This window comes from Schistocerca americana, chromosome 9 (genome assembly GCF_021461395.2).
Source record: "Schistocerca americana isolate TAMUIC-IGC-003095 chromosome 9, iqSchAmer2.1, whole genome shotgun sequence".
NCBI classification, from domain to species: domain Eukaryota; kingdom Metazoa; phylum Arthropoda; class Insecta; order Orthoptera; family Acrididae; genus Schistocerca; species Schistocerca americana.
This window is the reverse complement of record NC_060127.1, coordinates 169,207,886-169,213,885: the sequence shown is the minus strand read 5'-3', so window position 1 is coordinate 169,213,885 and position 6,000 is coordinate 169,207,886.

Below are 6,000 nucleotides of genomic sequence, written 5' to 3'. Positions count from 1 at the left end.
TACAGGCTTCCCGTTTTGCGTGCACATGTCCACACTCCAACACCTGTCCTGCTGCCCAGGCGAAAATAAGCGTTAATGACTTGCTCTCGATACGCGTTGTTGAAGATGCTACTCAGCCTAAAAACATACTACTCTTAATAGCTATAATTATTAGTGTGCAAATGACGTACATCTACATGATTACTCTGCAATTCACATTTAAGTGCTTGGCAGAGGGTTTATCGAACCACAATCATACTATCTCCCTACCATTCCACTCCCGAACAGCGCGTGGGAAAAACGAACACCTAAACCTTTCTGTTCGAGCTCTGATTTCTCTTATTTTATTTTGATGATCATTCCTACCTATGTAGGTTGGGCTCAACAAAATATTTTCGCATTCGGAAGAGAAAGTTGGTGACTGAAATTTCGTAAATAGATCCCGCCGCGACGAAAAACGTCTTTGCTTTAATGACTTCCATCCCAACTCGCGTATCATATCTGCCACACTCTCTCCCCTATTACGCGATAATACAAAACGAGCTGCCATTTTTTGCACCCTTTCGATGTCCTCAGTCAATCCCACCTGGTAAGGATCCCACACCGCGCAGCAATATTCTAACAGAGGATGAACGAGTGTAGTGTAAGCCGTCTCTTTAGTGGACTTTTTGCATCTTCTAAGTGTCCCGCCAGTGAAACGCAACCTTTGGCTCGCCTTCCCCACAATATTATCTATGTGGTCTTTCCAACTGAAGTTGTTCGTAATTTTTACACCCAGGTACTAAGTTGAATTGGCAGCCTTGAGAATTGTAGTATTTATCGAGTAATCGAATTCCAACGGATTTCTTTTGGAACTCATGTGGATCACCTCACACTTTTCGTTATTTAGCGTCAACTGCCACCTGCCACACCATACAGCAATCTTTTCTAAATCGCTTTGAACTGATGCTGGTCTTCGGATGACCTTACTAGACGGTAAATTACAGCATCATCTGCGAATAACCTAAGAGAACTGCTTAGATTGTCACACAGGTCATTTATATAGATCAAGAACATCAGAGGTCCCAGGACGCTTCCCTGGGGAACACCTGATATCACTGCAGTTTTACTCGATGATTTGCCGTCTATTACTACGAACTGCGACCTTCCTGACAGGAAATCACGAATCCAGTCGCACAACTGAGACGATACCCCATAGGCCCGCAGCTTGATTAGAAGTCGCTTGTGAGGAACGGTGTCAAAAGCTTTCCGGAAATCTAGAAATACGGAATCAACTTGAGATCCCCTGTCGATAGCGGCCATTACTTCGTGCGAATAAAGAGCTAGCTGCATTGCACAAGAACGATGTTTCCTGATTACGTATCAATAGATCGTTCCCCTCGAGGTGATTCATTATGTTTGAATACAGTATATGCTCCAAAACCCTACTGCAAACCGACGTCAATGATATAGGTCTGTAGTTCGATGGATTACTCCTACTACCCTTCTTAAACACTGGTGCGACCTGCGCAATTTTCCAATCTGTAGGTACAGATCTATCGGTGAGCGAGCGGTTGTATATGATTGCTAAGTAGGGAGCTATTGTATCAGCGTAATCTGACAGGACCCTAATCGGTATACAATCTGGACCTGAAGACTTACCCGCATCAAGCGATTTGAGTTGCTTCGCAACCCCACCCCTAGGGTATCTACTTCTAAGAAACCCATGCTAGCAGCTGTTCGTGTTTCAAATTCTGGAATATTCCATTCGTCTTCCGTGGTGAAGGAATTTCGGAAAACTGCGTTCAATAACTCCGCTTTAGCGGCACAATCGTCGGTAACAGTACCATCGGCACTGCGCAGCGAAGGTATTGACTGCGTCTTGCCGCTTGTGTACTTTACATACGACCAGAATTTCTTCGGATTTTCTACCAAATTTCGAGACAATGTTTCGTTGTGTAAATACTGATGTTATGTTGTTCCGTACTCTGTCCTAAGTGATGAATAAAAATATCTGCACTTGTATATCTAAAATCTTGTAAGTGCTGTTTGGCCCATTGACGACATTCATCTTTATGTGAGGGGCGTTCAATAAGTAATTCCATACTTTTTTTCTGAAAGCAGGTTGTTGTTTATTCAGGATTCTAAAACAACGTATTAATGCACGCTCTGCTGGTTACAAAACCCTATTTTGCAACATAATTTGTATTCGATATGACAGCCTTACGGCACCTTACTGGGAGGGCTCTATGCCCGCATGGTACCACTATGGTCGACCTCAGAGCGTACGTCATGATGCATCAGTGCGTTCCCCGTCATCCATGTACTGCTTCCAGTGGAGTGCGTCCTTCATTTGACCAAACTGATGGAAGCTGGAAGCTGCGAGATCCGGACTGTAGGAATAAAGGTCCAATGAAGTTCTGTTAGAGGAATACACCTCATTTAATAACAATAATACTGTGATTCTTGAGTTTCTCCGGGGGTATTTGATAATCAAAATATCCACGGGTATGCTGCCGGCCTATAGTGTCCAACGGGCACAATATTTCGGCGATCATACATGTCGCCATCATCAGGTGAACTGACGGACTGAGCTCCTGTGAACGTGCCGGCACGTTCACAGGAGCTCAGTCCGTCAGTTCACCTGATGATGGCGACATGTATGATCGCCGAAATATTGTGCCCGTTGGACACTATAGGCCGGCAGCATACCCGTGGATATTTTGATTAACAATAATACTGATACTAATAGTGTCATTCTGACATACTCAGTATGAAAATTACTGAGTCGTAAACCAAATACCTTTTACAACAATTGAGGTTCCATGCCTTACACTGAATCAAGCACAAGCGAATGTGTAACAGCGAATGAGAATTACCTCTGGTATAAGAGGATGGAACGTAAGTTCCGACTAGTTGCGAAATGGAAATCACAGTGAAAATTCGATGAATCTTTGCACAGATGTGTCGAGCAGTGTCACTAGTATGCCCATAGATCATGTCACATCGTTTGTCACAGTTCTGAGTCTACAGTGAGCATGGAAAGATTCCTAGAAAATAGCATCTCCCACCAAGTATGGGGGCATGGTGAGAGATTTCGCCTGATATCATGCAGCCCACATAGCATAACTGTCACGCGTTTCCTTCCTCATGACAATTCTCGGCTGCACTCTGCAGGGACAAGGATGCTGCTCCTGCAACGTTTTCGATCGGAAGTGTTCATTCAGCTGCCTTATAGCATGGACCTGACTCCTGAGTTTCACCTCTGCTCACATGAACCGCTTGTCTCTGAAGATATTTTGGCACAGACAACGAGCTGTAGATCAGCGCAGAGAATTGTCGGAAAGCACCGGCGGCTGCCTTATATGGCGAGGGTACTGGGAAGTTGGTATAACGCAACGACAAACGTCCAAGTCGGAGTGGAGACTATGTAGAGAAATAGGTGGAAGGTGTAGCTAACTCTTCTAAATACAACACTACTGATTTTCACAGTGGTTTCTATTTCAAGACCAGTCGGACCTTACTTTCAGAATAGTCCTCGTACCTGTAAACGCTAGGCATGCGTGAACAGATGGCACCCGGGGCTCGTTCAGCTCGCGTCCGCTTGTGTTCGCTCGTCTTCTGCTGGTTATCGGTCTCGTAGCGCTCCTTCACAGGAAATTTGTGTCCTCTCCGCTTCTGGGCCAGCAGTACAGGAAGCTTTCGTCTAGTGCCTTGTCTGTTTTTGTTGTTGTAGACATGGACTGCATAGGCAGTGGGGTAGTCTAGAGAGAATGTAACGTTGCTGGTAGAATAATATAGATACCATATGTGCTTCTGCGATTCAAGATATCCACAGCACCTATACCGAAAGAAATGAAATGTGACTGGTAGAAAATTGCAACCACTAAATCCAATGGTGGGCAGGGCGAACTTATTGAACAGAAAAAAAATATTAGTTCAAAAATTGATCAATTTACTGCAAGGAAAGTAAATGAAAAATACATTCTGATATAATAAAAAATTAAAATCACATTTACATTGATGTAATACACCTATGAATAGGACTGTTTGAGTACTACATAATGCATTTGATTCTGGACTTCCCAGTGCTACTTTAAAAGCAAGGTCAGTAATTAGTAGTGACTCCCTTGGTCTCTTTTTCCGTACCAAAATTTTTCAATGAGGATTTAATATTAGAAACAGACAATGAGTTCTTTTTCCGTATTTAGCTGAGACCTGCGAGGTGTGTTCAATAAGTAATGCAACACATTTTTTTTTCTTAAATCAGGTTGGTTTTATTCGGCATTCCAGTACATCATATTATTCCTCATTCTTTTGGCTACGGAACTCTATTTCTTAACATAATCTCCTTTCAGAACGACAGAGTTACACCACTTTACAAGGAAGGCGGGTATGCTCACATGGTATCATTCTACTGATCGACGTCGGGACCAACACCTTGATGCATCAATAACCTCCCCATCATCCACGTAATCCTTCCCGTGGAGTGAATCCTCCATTGGCCCAAACAGATGGAAGCAGTAAGATGCGAGATCCTGGCTGTAGGGTGGATGAGGAAGAACAGTCCAATGAAATTTTTTGAGCCCCTCTTGGGTGCGCAGACTTGAGTCTCACGTTGCGTTATCATACTGAAGGAGACTTTCACTTCAATTTTTGTGGTGACGAAGACGCTGAAGTCGTTTCTTCAGTTTCCCGAGGATAGCACAAGACACTTCCGACTTGATCGTTTCACCATGATGGAGTACGTCAAACAGGATAACCTCTTCAGTGTCCCACAGGACACTGGCTGAGGATGTGGCTTTGAACTTTTTCTTCGGAGGAGACGTGGTGTGGCGCCAGTTCAGAGATTGCCGTTTTGTTTCTGCTTCGAGTTGATGAACTCGTGTTTCATGGTCTGTGTCGATATTCGACAGAAAATTGTCACGATCAGCTTCGTGAGGCGCAGGCATTGCGCACAGATGGTCCTTTGTTGCTCTTTATGGTGTTCTCTTAGGTATCGAGAAACCCTCTGGGCACACATGTCTGAGTACCCCAACTGGTGGATGAATATATCAGCACTACCAACTGAGACGTCCAGTTGCGCAGCGAGGCGTTTGTGATCCGTGGATCACTTCGAACGAGACTGTCAGCTGCAGGACTCACAGCTGTGAGGGTCATCTGTGCGGAGTCACTTGCGCGCCACGAAGCTGATCGTGACAATTTTCTATCCAATTTCGGCATAGGCGATGAAACATGAGTTCATCCTCCGGCAGGTTTGAGCGACCTTGTTGCGTTGATGACAGACGCCTCACCCAACGACCAACCGCGCTTTTCTTCACTGCCAGGTCTCCATACACATTCTGCAATCGCCTATAAAAATCCGCAATGGTCTGACCTGCTGCCAAAAGAAACTCAGTGACAACTTTCTGCTTGGAACTCAACTCCATTACACACACCCTTTTAAAGGCTGCTTCATGAGACTATAAGGGCTGAAGTGGGAAAATTTCAAGATTTTCCACAAGAAAATCAGGACTTTTTTTTTTCAACCGAAAATGACCGAGAAAAAAATGTGATATTGCATTACTTATTGAAGGCCACGCCTACGAAACAAAAATGGCTTTGTCCGAGATACACGACTCCTGATGTCTAGTGAAAGCATTTCCCTTTGCAGTGCTCGCTCGAAACCTGGTTGTGATGGACCTACATTCACTGACCGCAGCAATGGCAGTTGGATCTGAAGCAGACTATGACTGACGAGGCGTGACACTCGTCTGCGTTCCCTACCGGTTAGGGTCTTTTTACTGCCACTGTTCGTACGCCTTCCTACACCAGTGTGTGTTTACAACAGTTCTTGTAGACAGGTTTGGCACTGCTCGCTGATACACCAAGAAATCGAGCAACTTCATTCACACCGTCGTCATGGGTACTACCTAACTTGAGAGCTCCTTGCTGGCATTTTGTCGTGTCCCCGCACTTCACCAGCATGAATTGCACCGGTTGGGTAATAATACGGAAACACAGAAAATATACACCACATTACCATGCCTAATGCGGTGTAGA